Here is a 16715-nt window from a genome sequence, read left to right as displayed (position 1 = left end):
AATAACTCTACTGATTCACAATGTTGGCCTTAGCCTGACCCAATAACTTTGGCTTCTACAGAGAGAAATCTGGCAGCCTGACAGTGCCTTCAGGCCAGACTGCCTCTCCATTTACAACAGAGCGAATCCACAATTATAAGTCTCTATGCAGTTGTATATTGACCTGGTGTGCTGAGCTTTGTACAGTGTTTTGCTAAGAGATCAGTACGTGTTTTCCCAAGTCTCTTCTTGGGGAAGACACCAACTCATAGGGGAAGATCCTAATTAGATGACTTCAAACTGTGAACAAAGCTTGCAGGTAAAAAAAAAAAAAAATCTACTAATAGAACATTTTTATCATTTGACTGAATTCATGTTCTTGTTGGATTAAATGCCAGCCATTTTCTCATTAAAATAAAATCAAATCATGTAATTTATTCCTGTCATGGTCCTAGTTACTTCAAGCTCAGTTATTGGCCTAGGATCTTTTGTAGGAAAAAATGATGGGTCATATGCAGTACTTGGGACATATTCCCCAAACAATTTTCACACTGTTTATACTGAAGCAGAAAGAAAACAGACAAGTAAAGGGCAATCAGTGATTGAAAAACATGTCCTCCTAAGACACTGTTAATACTTTCAGTAAACATTTTTGAATACCTATTATATTGTCTGGCACTAAAGAACTATAGCAGGAGATGCTAGAAAGGCATTTGGTCTCCCAGAAAACATGATATAAGAAGTACATATTTTAATAATTTAGAAATAATAGGACATTTAGAAAGATTATGATGAACAGCCTCAGAGCAGGGGTTCCCAACTGGGGAATACCCATCTCCTTTCATAGACATTTAGCAGTATCTTAATAAGTTTTGAGCTGTCACAACTGGTTTGAGAGTTAAGACTATTAGACATGAAGAGATAGTAATGAGAGAGTAGAAAACAATGACAATGAATATATGACTATCTAACCCACTGTAGAGGGATTAGGAACAGTGTTAAGGGAAGTGATACTAAATTGCTATTTAGGAAGGTAAGAGCATGATCAGAATCAGTATCAGAGAATGTAAAGAAATTGGAATAGTCATGGTGGTGGGGGGGATTCAGGTGGGAAAATATGCCGAGATCAGGAGCCTTGAGAGCAGCTGCAATATTCCAGAGACTCAAGTTCTCAGGATTTCTGAACCTGAGAGGCCAGGAAGAGGTGAGGCTAGAGATCAGGCTGGAAAGGTAAGATCTTGCTGTTCAGAAGGGCAGTAATTCAAAATGAAGCTAGTACTGCATTCATGACATTAACAAAGCACAGAACTGTGACTTAGTATATTGTGAAGTGGATAGTGATGGCATTTTTAGGTTAATTCTGATTTAATATGCTTCAAGTCTATTTTTATATGTGGGCCTGAAGTACCTTCGTCCTGTATTTCACTGTGCCTGGATATTTATATCGAGTGTGATAAATCAGTGATAATGTTATTCAGCATGTTTCATCACCAGTCAGTTTGACTGACATAAGGAATCAACTACTTATATTTTAAACTTCTTAAATTTGTTTTAGTTATAAGGCTGTATATATTAAATAGCCACCTCCATTACTCCTTGACAAAACTTCATTTAATTTTGCATACCTGTTACTTCACAAAGCACACCCTTCAACCAAAGAGCAGACAATAAGCTGCACAGATTCTAGGAATAGAAAGAAGCCTTGCTGATGGAACTGGTTGCAGGATGACAGAACAAATAAGTCAGTCAAGAAATCTCAGGTATAGAGAAAACAATGTGGTGCCAGTTGCCAGGGAATCATCTATGTTTCTAAGGTAACACCCAACAAAGCTTGTTGTCTTCAGTGTCTTTTATACCTTCGAAAAATTCAGACTTTATTTTCCTAAAGGTCTTCTTTTTTAAATATTCAATATCTCCAGTCAAATGAAAAACTACCTTTTCCCCATCACCAGACTTCCAGTAGAGAAGCAATGAAAAATAATGATCTCTTTCTTTACTACAGTGTTTTAAATCATTTTCTCTTCTAAGACTGTCATATAAAGACAGTGGGAAAAAATGAGTAGTGCTACAAAGACATTTGAGAGACCTAGGAGTAAGAGCCAGAAGCCAAAAATTACAGTGTGTCAGAAGTCAAGAATAAACAAGGTCAATGATCAACATGAAAGAGTCAAGATACCAGTTACATAAAAGATCTTATACAAGCATATAGCTTCAGTTTAACTCAACAAAGACTGGCCCTAATTCACATATGCCAGTAGCACTATTCATTCTTCCTGCAGAACAAGGAGCAGCACCAGCTAGAGGTCAGGGCATTGTACATTTGTACCAGTAAGTGAGGCCAAGTATATGTGGTCATGAGAACTGTATCTGCCATGGATGATGTGACCACAGTGAAAAGCAGACCAAGCCAAAACAGTTGCTTTATAAGAGAGGGTCTCTCCCTTTATGCAAAATCTGAACAAAGTGAAGAGGGAACTTCTTTTCTCAAATGAAAGGCATTTTAGAAGAACGTGTCTAGGCACATTTCTTAAGGAATGAGTTGATTCGGAAAGCAGAATAATAGAAAGTTAAATAAAACAAACTAGTGCGCTGGGAAGATAAAACAATAGCTGTACAAACAACTTTCTTGACTGAGGCTCTGAGTTCCCAGGCTCAAATCCCAGCTCTACCATAAACCAGAGATGAGCAGTGCTCCAGCGAAACAAAAACAAAATAAAAATAAATGAAGTGGTACCACTTCACCCCTGTGAGAATGCCATAGATCAGAAAGAATAGCTATAGCGAATGCTGGCAAGGTTGTGGGGGCAAAGGAACCCTCCTGCACTGCTGGTGGGAATGTAATTAGCCCAACCCCTCTGAAGAACAGTCTGGAGAACTCTCAACAGGCTAGAGATGGACCTACCCTATGACCCTGCAATTCCTCTCCTGGGGAGGTATCCTAAGGAATCAAACACAACCATCCTAAAGGATGTTCATAGCAGCAACACAATTTTGTAATAGCCAAAACCTGGAAGCAACCCAGGTGTCCAGGTGGCTGAAAAAGTTGTGATATATATATACACACAACGGAATACTACTCAGCTATTGAAAATAGTGACTTCAACTATTTCATCTCATCTTGGATGGAGTTTGAGATAAACCAGGAAGGAGAAGGATATATATATGGGATGATGTCATCATAGATGTAAGTTGAGAAATAAACACAGAAGGGGAAACATGAACAGGACTTGGACTGGAGATGGGGGAACTTGCAGGTGCTGTGCACAATAGTAGAGGAGGACATAAGTAGGGGGATTAGAGTGTTTTTCAGAAAACTGAGAAATTTTACATATGTATCAACAACTGAAAACCATTAATCTAGGGGCTGGGTGGTACTGCACCTAGTTAAGTACACATAGTACTATGTAGAAGGACCCTCACAAGGACCCAGCCTCAACCCCCACTCCGCATCTGCAGCAGGGATGCTTCGTGAGTAGTGAAGCAGGTCTGCAGGTATCTGTTGTTCTCTCTCTCCTTCTCTATCCTGGGGGGGGGGGGGAGACGCTGGGAGCAGTGGGACTGTAGTGTTGATGCCAAGCCCCAGAGATAACCCTAGAGACAAATAAATTAATTAATAAACCATTAATTCCACCAATTAAAAAAAGTACCAGAGAATTTTAATGCCACAGTCTTCACAGGAAAATAAACTTAAAAATGCTATTTTTTGCTATGGTTCAAAAGCACATAGAAAATCATCATAATTAGCTGAATATATTTTCTCAGCGCCTACATGGACTTTCTAATCAAAAAGGGATAGAAAACATGAGGGAAGAAGAAAACAAAATATGGATTATCTTGCCCTAGAAGACCTTCTCCCATATAGGGGAATTTCCTCTTTAGTTGGGGGATGTTAAATGACCAATATCAAGAACAAGTAGGTGCCTTCATCTTAAAAATCAGTGCAGAAAGAGCTATTTCAGCACAGTACTTTTTTAAAGTTGAACTCCTGTTCTAGAAAATACCAGGTGCAAATCCTCTGAAATGTCTGACATTTTCATTTTCCAAATAGTGAACTGCATAAATCTGTATGAAGAATAAGAGGACAACTTAGAATCTGAGCTTATTCAGGTTTATGAGATTTTTGTAATGAATCCATTTAAAGTATTCTTATATCAAGAGTCAAAGGACTCATTCAAATATTCAATATTTTCTAGATATTAAACTAAAGCATACATTCTAGGGTCATAAAATTCAGCACTTAAAAAAAACAAAACAAAACTGGGAGTCAGGCAGTAATGCAGCGGGTTGAGCGTACATGGTGCAAGGACTGGCTTAAGGATCCTGGTTCCAGCCCCTGGCTCCCCACCTGTAGGGGAGCTGCTTCACAAGTAGTGAAGCAGGTCTGCAGATGTCTTTCTCTCCCACTCTCTGTCTTCCCCTCCTCACTCCTTTTCTCTCTGTCCTATCCAACAACGATGACATCAATAACAACAATAAAACAAGGGAAACAAAAAGGAATAAATAAATAATATTAAAAAAAAAAAACGGGAATCAGGTGGTAGCACAGCAGGTTAAGCGCAGATGACACAAAGTATAAGGACTGGAGTTAAGGATCCTGGTTCCAGCCCCTGGGTCCCCACCTGCAGGGGAGTCGCTTCACAGGTGGTGAAGCAGGTCTGCAGGTGTCTGTCTTTCTCTCCCCCTCTGTCTTCCCCCCCTCTCTCCATTTCTCTCTGTCCTATCCAACAATGACAATATCAATGACAAGAACAATAATAACTACAACAATAAAACAAGGGCAACAAAAGGGAATAAATGTAAAAATTATTTAAAAAATTAAAAAAACCTTAAAGAGGAATTAAAAATCCTAATTCTCTGATACTTTAAATTTATCCCAAAACTACTAAACAGTAACTAAATAAGAAATGCAAGGGAGGCAAAGCAAGAAAATGTTCAACAGTGAGGTGAATATTTCATCTCTTTGAAATGCTCAGGAAGTCACATTTAAATTTAAAGTCATATTTACATAGTAGGAAACCTTCACTTGATCCTGAAATACACAAGAACTTTTGAGTCACAGTGTGGCTGTGAGTGTGGTAGTGTAACCTGAGAGCTGACTTGTGAACAGATGAATAGGGAAACAGAGCTTAAGCACAGAGGGAAGGAAGAGCCAGCCAGGCAGAGGAATGTTGAGATTAATCATCAGAGAGAAAGGCAGTAGGGCTTCTTAGGTATATTTGCTCAAAAGGTTGCCCCAATATCCTAACAGTACATGAGGACATAGAAGATACTGATAAAAGCTTCTTTGCTTCTTAAGATTCTTTTCTCTCTGTAACTGTAGGTCTAAGAATCCTGAATGAGGTAAGGAAAATAGTTTTTTACTCAATTACTTAACTGTACTCCATTCTTAAAGCCTAATTGGTATACTACTGAGGAAGCAGTAGGACTCTAGTCTGGGATGGGGGTGGGGAATTATATTTAGAAGTCAGAAAAGTAAACTTGATGAAACAATTGTAGAAAACCATCAGGACAAATTCAGAGCACTGCTTTTTAATTTTATTCTACTTTGATAGTCCAGAGGTAGTAATCAACTTACATGGAGATAAGTCCTCAGAGAAACTCTTGTTTAGAGTTGTTAATTATAAATGAAAGTGTCTGGAAATATTTAAAGGACAAGTTACATACAGGAAATAGTCATGTGATAGCTTGCTGCTTCTTCAGTTGGTTGATATTATGTAGCAGATGTTCTTCTAATTCTGGAAGTTGATGTATATTAGCACACACTAATAAGTACTCAAATGTACAACTATATAAAGAAATGAGACAGACTGTCAGGAGTATTCTTTTTTTTCTTTTAATTTTAATTTTCATTTATAAAATGGAAAGACTGACAAGACCATGGGATAAGAGGGGTACAGTTCCCACCACCAGAACTCCGTAACCCATCTCCTCCCCTGATAACTTTTCTATTCTTTAACCCCGTGGGAGTATGGACCCAGGGTCATTACGGGGTACAGAAAGGAATTTCTTGAAGGGAGTCATGTATGAATTAGTTGCTCAGATATGTAACACCATTATTTTTTTCAGTCCAAAAATTATATGTGAATTGGTCATTTGAAAAAATGTTCAGTGTTGATAGTAATCATGACAACAGACATTTTTAAAACTACTTCCTATAAGCCATATGTTGTCAGTTTGTGCAAATATTTAAGCTATTGGGGCAAGTAGAGCTTTAAAAGATGACAGTTTCCTGAACATGCACTTTCTTATCCACTTAGTAACCTCTTCCCTAGAAAAGCAAAACGGCATCCTATGAGAATTCCACTTAAACTGTTGCCATATTATAGCTAATAAAGAAATATTTCAGACTTAAGCTTCAGACTTTGACTCTGAATGGCAAGTTCCTTAAGTTTGAAAAAGATTCTTATCTAAGTGGTTTTCTGAAAATTGTTTCTTTTTTATTATCTTTATTTAGTTGTTGGACAGAAATAGTCAGAAATTGAGGGGGGGGAGGGAGAGAAACAGAGACACCTGCAGCACTGCTTCACCACTCACAAAGCTTTCCCTCTGCAGATGGGGACTGGGGGCTCGAAACTGGATCCTTGTGCGTCGTAATATGTGCACTCAACCAGGTGCACTACCACCACCTGGCCCCTGAAAATTATTTCAAGCATCTTCAACAAGACTGAAATCTGGTCAAGTAATAGATTCAACATTTCTCTATTAAGAATTGAATTGTGGGGGTCAGGCGGTGGCACAGTGGGTTAAGCGCACGTGGCGCAAAGCGCAAGGACCGGTGTAAGGATCCCGGTTCGAGTCCCCGGCTCCCCACCTGCAGGGGAGTCGCTTCACAGGCAGTGAAGCAGGTCTGCAGGTGTCTGTCTTTCTCTCCCCCTCTCTGTCTTCCCCTCCTCTCTCCATTTCTCTCTGTCCTATCCAACAACGAATAGCTTCAACAATGGCAATGATAATAACCACAACGAGGCTACAACAACAAGGGCAACAAAGGGGGGGGAAATCGCCTCCAGGAGCGGTGGATTCATGGTGCAGGCACCAAGCCCAGCAATAACCCTGGAGGAAAAAAAATAATAATAAAAATTTAAAAAAAAAGAATTGAATCGTATTATGTGGAGCACCTTTCAAAGTAGGAGGACATGTTTATATTATAAAATTACAAAAAGAAGAAGTACTTTCTACCTATTTTCAAATGGTTATTGTTACCTTCATATATAGAAGATGATATTATCATGATTAATGTCATTATTACTTAAATGGAAATGGATCATTTTTATAGGAACTAGGTTTTAAAGCTCATTACACTAAAAGTTTTCCTATGTGGTCTAATTTAAAATGAAAGTAAATAGAAATAATAATTTTGTTCTACAAAGATAAGTAGCTGCTTCAATAAACACCTACAGATAGGTAATGATTTGGCTAAAAGCACAATTCATGAACAATTACTAGTCAATACATTAACAAAGATCAGCCTATCTTTTGTCCTCAATTTTAATATCCCAAATCCAAAGCTTCTGATTGTGCTATAGGACAAAATAAGTAACACAAGGATCTAGAAGTATTACTTCATGATACATTCTGGCTCCATGATCAAACTTTGCTTTAAAAATAATAATGTCATCTTTAGCATAGATATTTTGCCTGTAAAGAGTTGATATTAGGGTTTTGAGAAAAGCTAGACTTGTAACATTATAGAAAATTTCCTAGATATGTTATAGGTTACTTCTTCTTCTTCTAGCGTTTGCCATAGGTTACTAACACACTGGATTATCTATTTTTCAAAGAAAGTATCTCAGCAAATGGAATTACAATGTCATATTTTAAAGTTCTCTAGTGTGACTAGAGGCAGAAGCAATCGCTTGATAACTCTAAAGTTTAAAGTCCTTGCTAGAGGCATTCATATAAACTACCCATAATACAAGTTTCTACAGAAATACAAAATGTAGCAAACCATATGGAAAGTTCAGGGTATTCTTGATGATAGAATAAATATGGATCGACCTGCCAATCCCCATATTCAGTGGGGAAGCAATTACAGAAGCCAGACCTTCAACCTTCTGCATCCCACAATGACTTTGGTTCCATACTCCCAGAGGGATAAAGAATAGGAAAGCTTTCAGGGGAGGGGATGGGATACAGAGTTCTGGTGGTGGAAATTGTGTGAAGCTGTACCCCTCTTATCCTCTGGTTTTGTCAATGTTTCCTTTTTATAAATAAAAAATTTTTAAAAAATAAGTGATTGCTTAGTCCCATTATATAATACCATCATTCATTCACAGTTCTACCATGGAAGAAATGTCTTTAACCACAAAAATCATCATATAAAAAGATTTTACTCTACTTTACATGATGATATTTAAATTACTATCCATTTGAAATAAAAATATGTATTTAAGAGGAAAGACTGGAAACTAGTCCCTTTTTGAAATATGAAATTTTATCTGAGGCAAAATAGCAATCTTGAAAAATGACAACTCTAGGATTGATGGACAGCAATATCCTAAAATATCTTATAGATGTTGTCATGCTTTTTAATCTTTTATTAATTTTTTATTTTAGAGAGAGATAGAGATTGAGAAGGAAGGAGCTAGAGAGACAGAAAAACACCTGCAGCTGTGTTTCACTGTTTGTGACACTTTCCTCCTACAGGTGGGAACTGGGTACTTGAACCGGAGTCCTCGTGCATCCTTGTGTGTGTGTTCAACCCAATGTGCTACCCAGCCCCAAGATGTTGTCACTCTATATTTATTAATGCATTAAAATATTATTGTGGCTGGTGATATTCTCCTCAAGTAAGATTTGGGGCTCAAGTTCTTTGTCTTTTTTTTTTCCTTTTGATAGGAGAGAAAAATTGAGAGGGGAGGGGGAAACAGAGGGAGAGAAAGACACATGCAGGCTTGCTTCACCACGAGTGAAGCATTCCCCTGCAGGTGGGGAGTGGGGGCTTGAGCCCAGGTCCTTGCGCAGAGTACTATGTGTGCTTGACTGGGTGCGCCACCTCCAGGCCTCCCAACAGCATTTTATTTTATTTTTTTAATTGATTTAATTATGATCGACATTGGATTAGAGGGGTACAATTCCCACCACTAGGGTTCTGCATCCTGTCTCCTCTACTGGAAGTTTTCCTATTATTTATCCCTCTGGGAGTATGGACCCAGGATCATTATGGGGTGCAGAAGGTGGAAAGTGTAGCTTCTGTAATTGTTTCTCCACTGGACGTGGGCATTGGCAGGTCAATCCACACTCCCAGCCAGTCTCTCTCTTTCCCTAGTGGGGCAGGGGTTTGGAGGTGGGATTCCAGGACACATTGTTGAGTCACTGCCCAGGAAGTCAGGTTGGCATCAAGGTAGCATCTACAACTTGGTGGATGAAAATCATTAAGATATAAAGCAGAACAAATTGCTTAATAATTAGGAACCTAAACGCAAGAACAGAGCAGATAAGATTTGGGGTCTCAGTTTTGGAAAAAGCTGGGAAGTCTGTTTTAGGTATATTCCAGGGGCCCATGATTTCACTCATTTTTGCCTGAGCCTGACAGCTAACATGTAGGTGGGATAAAGTTATTGTCTGTGGAGATGGTGTCAGAGTTGGAAATAAAAGACTAGAAAGCTGGATCAGGGAAGAGAGTGGCTCCCAAATATGGGGAAAGTATATAACTACCATTAACTGTCAACCCCATCGATCTGATCTGGGGCCCATATTAAACATAAGAGGTTTGTAACCTCTACATCACTGTAGGTTTGAATTCACATTCTGTGGCCATAGCTAAGAACACTCTAGGCCCAACAGCATTTTCTAAATAATTATACTCAATTTCAAAAATGGGGAAATTCTACTACTTCTAGTCAGTGTTAGAACATTTTAACTAATGGGGCAATTTCTTTTAAAAAAAAAACAGTGACATGTTTGATAACCTTTCAATCTGATAAAATAAAACCACAAATATAAATTAGAAAACCATAAAGGGTAGCTGTTTCAAGTGTTGAGTCAGCAAAATAACTCACTTGGATAGTAGGCTTCTTTGCCATGTGCATGACTCAGGTTCACTCAGTGTGAACTCACTTCAGGTTGACTCAGTGTGACTGGCCACCGTCACACTGAAGAAGTTTCAGTGCTGTGGTCTCTTTCTCTCTCTGCCTGTTTCTATTTAAGCACACACACATACATTTTTTCCCTCCAATATCAGGAAAGAGACAAGGATATTTTCTCTCACTAATATTAGTCAACAGAGCATTAGAAGCAACTAGCAAAAAAAGAAAAGAAGGAAAGAAAGAAAATGAATACAAATTAGAGAAGCAGTAGTGAATCTTTGATTATTTGGAGATGACATGATATTTTACATAAAACACATTACAGACAACTTTTAGAATCAGTAAATAAATATAACAAGATGGCAAGCTACAAAGTCAATATAAAAAATATATTGTCCTAAAGACAACAATGAGATACCACTTTATACCTGTGAGAATGTCATACATTAGAAAGGACAGTAACAACAAATGTTGAAAAGTATGTAAGGAATGCTGGTGGGAGTGTACATTGATCCAGTCTTTGTGGAAAATAATCTGGAAATTTCTCAGAACACTAGAAATAGTACTACCCTAGGATTCAGCAATTTCTCTTCTGGAGATTTACCCAAAGGAAACAAAAGTATCTATCAGAAGAGATCTGTGTATATCTATGTTAACAGCAGCACAATTTGAATCAGACCAGATATCCAACAACAGATAAGTGACAGGGGGAAAAAAAAGTAATATATATGCAGTGGAATACTCCTCAGCTGTTAGAAATGTCGGGGTTGTCAACTTTGAGTTATCATGGATAGAGCTATTATGACATTATGTTAAGTAAGATAAGCCAAAAAGAGAAGAACAAATATCAAATGATCTCACTTATAGGTGGACTTTATAAAAAGGGACAGGGAAGGAGAATATGAAATGAAACATGGACAGGGCATGGTATACTGCATCAAAGCCAAGGACTTGGTAGAAGGGGGGTGTTGAAGAGAACTGTGGGGTTCTGGTACATAATGAAATTGTACTCATATAACAATGACTGCACTGTAAAACATTAATCTTCTCAGTTAAAAAGGAATCTATTGTGTTTGTTGTCAAACAGTGTTTCATATTCTAACATGTAGCTGTCCAGTTTTCCAAATACCACATGCTAAAGATGATTTTATTAGATCAGCAACTATAACATGCATAGAAAAAAAAAACACAGATGATACACACCAGGGCCTTGAAACAAAGATGACTGACAAGACGGCACCAATGGCGTGGGAAACAATGAATAAACCAATGGACTATAACAAATTACTAAATATTTACACGTTGAGAGAAGTTTCCACAAAAGTGAAAATAAACCTTTTTGTTCAATATATCACAACATATAATAGATATGATATGGAGATAAACTAAGTGCCCATCAGTCAATGACTGGATAAAGAATAGTGATATACACAATGACACACCATGCACCTGTAAAAATACAAATATTAAATATTTACTGTTTACAATAACGTGGATGAAACTGAATGGATTGATCTAGGTAAAATAAATGAAAAGGCAAATATCAAATGCTTTCACTCACGAACAGAATAATGAATAAACACAGTATTTGGATTCTGACAACAGGACTGAGGACTACCAGAGGAGTAGAGAGGTTGTGATGGATTGTTGTAGGGAATCAATGATATTTTGATCATGGATGCAGTGCAGTGTCACAGATTTGAAGAAGTGTGAACCCATACTTCTTAAATCTAACATATGCATTGTTGTAAGTCGGTTTCCAAGGTAACAATGATTTAAAAAGAAATAAATACAAGGAGATTTCTACGTCTATCAAGTTACATTGATAAGAGTTCTACATTTTCAAAATCCAAGCTGTTCTTAAAGAAAAATGGAAGAGTCTAGTTCATCTCCCAAGGGTATTTCAACTAATAAGTTACTCTGCGATCACAGCTCGTAGTCATCCATTCTTCCTTCCCACATAAATTTCTCATTCTTCTTAGTTGCCTTCCAAACCCCTACACATTCCCTTCTACCTAAGTCTTTTATGCATCCATTACACATCACCTACCTTCTTTCAGTGACCCTCTCAGACTGACAAATGCTAACATACTTTCTAGCAATTTTAGCTTTTAAAGCTCCAATAACTTTACTTGTTTTCAAAAATGATTACCTGTCATTTCTTCTCATTTTCTTATTATATACAGGTGCACAGGTTTTGTCCCTATCTTTCTATGAATATTTAATATCTCGTTAAATATTCACTGCATCCCTACTTTATTATTACAGAACTTTGTTTTTCTTTTAGTTGATGAATTTCTTGAGTATACAATGATCTAATTCATTTTGATAGTCTCTTGGTGCTTAAATACTTACTACCTGGCATAAAATGAATGCTCAACATATACTTGTTGAATGGATGATAAATTACTGAGAAATGAAACATTTTGTAAGAAAAAAAACAAGAATTGACAACATTTATAAAAATTAATTATTTTAAATACTTGTATAATTTACTCAGAAAATTCTTTTTTTCTGGTTTTAAAAGTTTTTATTTGCATATTATAATTATGTATTCTAATAATTAAAATCATCAAACAAAAAAAAATGCACTCTGACTAAACTGCATTTTACAGCTTGCAGGCCACCTTTGACCAATTTGGTTTTGACAGTAGATTTCACTGTCTCCCACCCAGCTTCCTCCTTCACCAAGATGCAAGTTCTTCCCCTTCCCTGCCAGCCAGATTGTGGGAGAGGCAAGTCCTGCCTTCATCGTTCATAGTTGTTGGATGTGAAAAGGGGCAGCACAGTATTTAAACTTGATCCAACTTCATTGCAACTTACAAAGTTAAACAGCTAAAAGGAGTTAAATACGAAGGCAATGCTTGTGGAATGTACACTGCATATTGGCCACGTCTGCCTCATTACGATTCGCTGGCTTGCTTCTCTTGTTCAATCATTAATCATTTCCTTTGAAAGCAGAGAATTTTTCTCTTGTGTTTTCTGTCTTCTTCAATTTCGACATCAAATTTCTCAATCTCAGCCATAGTGGGTTTGTCAGACATAGTTGCAGAGGAGAGCGGAGCAAGGCCAGAGCTGAGAGAAGAAGATCTATGCCAGGGCAGCCGCCAAGTCTATCCTGATTTTACTTCCTTAGACTTCTCTCATTCTCTTGGCCACATATGCTGCTCAGACCACCTTCCACACTCTCCACCCACCTCTCCCAAACACTATATTCTTTGCAAATAGTTCACTAATTACTTTAAGAAAAAAAAAAATAGAAGTCACCAAGGGAAAACTTTCATGACTTCCTAAATAGATACAGATATAGCTTTTTTTTTTTTTTTAAGTACCCACATCTGTCCTATCCTCCTCCTCTCTGGTTATAACTGGATATAAGAGAGGAGATGGGCAATCTTTCCTCCTGCTTAGGTCAGAGGAGTTTTGTAGTCTTTCCCTTCACAAAGGGCTGACTACCTTCTAAATGGCTCAGCTTCCACTCTCTCTCCACAGCTCAGTCTACCCCAAGCTATCAAGGCCCCACTGAATCCAATCTCACATTAGACTGAATCCAAGAAACCACTAGAGGTGCTTAACTAAGACTTTACTGTTGCTCTCTCTCTTCATAAAGCCATACTCTCCCAGTTTTTTGTTTTTCGGATTTGTTTGTTTTATGTGTATTTTTTTTCTTCTCCTTCTTCTGCCTTTTGTCCCCTGGGTCCTTTTGTCCAAACTTTAAAAATAGGAGTCTGAATGGTCTGGGAGGTGGTGCAATGTATAAAACATTGGCTTCTCAACCATGAGGTCGTGAGTTCAATCCCAGGCAGCACATATGCCAGAGTGGTGTCTGGTTCTTTCTCTCTCTGCCTATCTTTATCATGAATAAATAAAACAAATTCTTAAAAAAAAAAAAAAATAGAGGAGTTTGATGTTTTGGTTCCGGGGTGCTATGTTCTTTTTTTTTTTAATATTTTATTTTATTTATTTATTCCCTTTTGTTGCCCTTGTTGTTTTATTGTTGTAGTTATTATTGTTGTTGTCGTTGTTGGATAGGACAGAGAGAAATGGAGAGAGGAGGGGAAGACAGAGAGGAGGAGAGAAAGATAGACACCTGCAGACCTGCTTCACCGCCTGTGAAGCAACTCCCCTGCAGGTGGGGAGCCCCCCCTGGGAAATGTCACCTACTCCCTTACCTTTCAGCCATCACCACTCCTCTCTAATCTTCACCCGCCCACCAATCAGAAACTGATTTCATCCTCCATGGTTCAGAAGGCTCTTCCGATTCCTCCCTATGGGCAATCGCGCCCCCCAGTGGCTCCAGTACCTCACAGACCTGAGGAATGTAGTACTCCTTGAAGTAGTTCCTCAGCCTGGGACTGGCATTGTGCAGGAGAGATTCCATGGAGATCCTGCTCTCCCAGTCCCTGCAGGGTTAGCCGGTGTTGCCCTGGCAACCAGGGGGCGGGGCGCAGATGGCCTAGCTGGGGGGGGTGGGGGTGGAGGGGGTTAGCGGCTGCTCTGTGGGCCGGGGAGGAAGCAAGCAAAAGTCAAGTCGGCCTCGTGCCTTTGAAGCCTCTCTTGACAAAGTCACACTCTACAGCGTAAAAGCCTCTGGGGCGCTAGGCTTTGGGTCCCATAGAGAAAGAGGGGGCGGTGGCGGGTTATAAGATTTTAGCTGAGCCATTTCCTCAGAAAATTCTTATATGTAAAATATTTTAATAGATTAGAGTGTAATTACTTACTTATCAGTATGATTAACCTAAAAAGAATGAATTTTCTTCAATATCTTTTTAAAATTAACTCCTTTACAAGGCACATTTAACAAACTTTCAGAACATATAAATTGTTGTGACCCCCCCCTCCAACAGGAGTTTGGGACTATTAGCCTACAAATGACATCACCCTGAGGAAGGACACACAGAGAAGGGAATGTTTAAAAGGCATAGACTTGAAGCAGGTCTCTCTTTGGCTGCTGCTGCTTCTCCTGGTCAGAAGCATCTCCACTGACTGGACTCTAGGTATCCACCATGGCTATTTCTCCTGGGAACTGAACATGTGTGACTCTGCTAGCTGGTAAACTTTTAGACCCCTGGATAGCCATGAGCAACCTTTACCAGTCCTCCTATGTTGTGCCAGGGATAAATCTAGTATCTCCAAGCATGAATAATATTTTCATGGATTAGAAGAATTATCATCATTAAAGTGACCATTGTACCCAGAGCAATATATATTCAATGCAATCCCTAACAAAACCCTACTAAATTTCTTTAAGGGAATAGAACAGGTGCTTCAAAAGTCTGTATGGAATCAGAAAATACCTAGTGCTTGAGGGTGGAGGGAGAAGAAGAATGAAGGCATCACACTTTCTGATTTCCAATTATTACAGGGTTCCGGCCCAGAACCAGGTGATGGCACACCTGGTTAAGTGCACACATTACAGTGTACAAGGACCTGCAGGGCGAACGCTTCACAAGCAGTGAAACAGTGCTGCCGGTATCTGTCTCTCTCCCTCCCTCTCTCTTTCCTATCAAGTAAAATAAAGTTTAAAAATTATATAAAAAAACAATTATTACAGTGTTACAGCTATCAAGAGTGTGGTACTGAAAACAAAAATAGACACAGAGATTAGATGAGATAGAATTGAGAGCCCAGAATTAAATTCCGGACAATTAACTTTTGACAAAAAATCTAGGGGCCTAAAAGGGGATCGGAGAGTTTTTCCAATAAATGTTGTGGAGAAACTGGATTGAAACATACAGAAGAATGAATAGGACAGCGATATGTTACCATGCACAAAAGCAAACGCCAAATGAATCAAAAACATGGATATTAGGCCAAAACCCATCAAATACATAGAAGAAAATATTGGCAGAATACTCCTTGGTGTTTGTTCTAGGAACATTCTCAGACACTCAAGTTCAACAGCAAGAAAAAAAAATTAAAGCAATGATTACATCAAACTGAAAAGCTATAAGACAAAAGGAACTATCAAGAAAAGAAATAAGGCACCCTATCCATTTTCACACACCATACATCAAAGGATCACTAACAAAAATATTTGCAAAGAACTCATAAAACTCAGAAACATCATTAAAAATCAAGAGCACACGAATAGGTTCTTTACCAAAGAAGCTATTCAGATGGCAACAGAATAGGAAAAACACTCAAACTCATAGTTATCATGGAAATGCAAATTGAGACAAAAACAAGTTACAACCTCACACCTGTGAGAATAGCATACATTCAAAAAGAAATGCTGGTGAGGGGAAAAAGTTGATGGGCATGAAATTGATTCATCCCCTAAGGAAAAGTGTCAGGAGATTCATCAGAATATTAGCATTCAGCCTACCAATGAGGATCGACCCAAAAAAACACTGATAAACCTATCCAAAGAATCTCTGCACAGGATGTTCACAGCAGCACTACTTGTAATAGTTGTGGTGTTTATACACAATATTTTTCTACATCTTGGATCCATACTCCCAGAGGGATGAAGAATAAGGAAGCTATCAAGTGAGGGGGATTGGACATGGAGCTCTGGGGGTGGGCACTGTGTGGAAATGTACCTTTCTTATCCTTTATTCCACTTTATAAATTAAAAAAAAGGCGAAAATACAGGGTGAGAATGAGACTAGCTGAGCCTACTGCAGCAGAATCAAGAACTCTAAAGGAGGTGGGAGGTATAGTTGACAGGGTATTAGAAACCTTGTCATAATGTGGAGGAAGAGAAAG

At 38.4% G+C, this 16715-nt stretch overlaps 1 protein-coding gene and 1 long non-coding RNA gene across 3 annotated transcripts in view; both read right to left on the bottom strand.

Moving 5' to 3' along the window:
* TAFA2 (TAFA chemokine like family member 2) overlaps positions 1 to 16715 on the bottom strand; it is a 532745-nt gene that overhangs the window by 136318 nt on the left and 379712 nt on the right. The window lies entirely within an intron of this gene.
* Positions 3614 to 14264, bottom strand: LOC132539478 (uncharacterized). The gene is made up of 2 exons (XR_009550797.1): positions 14177 to 14264; positions 3614 to 4041 (listed from the first exon to the last, which is right to left on the bottom strand). It is a non-coding gene; the product is annotated as an uncharacterized LOC132539478 (long non-coding RNA).

This window comes from Erinaceus europaeus, chromosome 7, assembly GCF_950295315.1.
Source record: "Erinaceus europaeus chromosome 7, mEriEur2.1, whole genome shotgun sequence".
Lineage (NCBI taxonomy): Eukaryota > Metazoa > Chordata > Mammalia > Eulipotyphla > Erinaceidae > Erinaceus > Erinaceus europaeus.
Note: the sequence above shows the minus strand (reverse complement) of the source record. Positions and strands in the feature narration are given on the sequence as shown.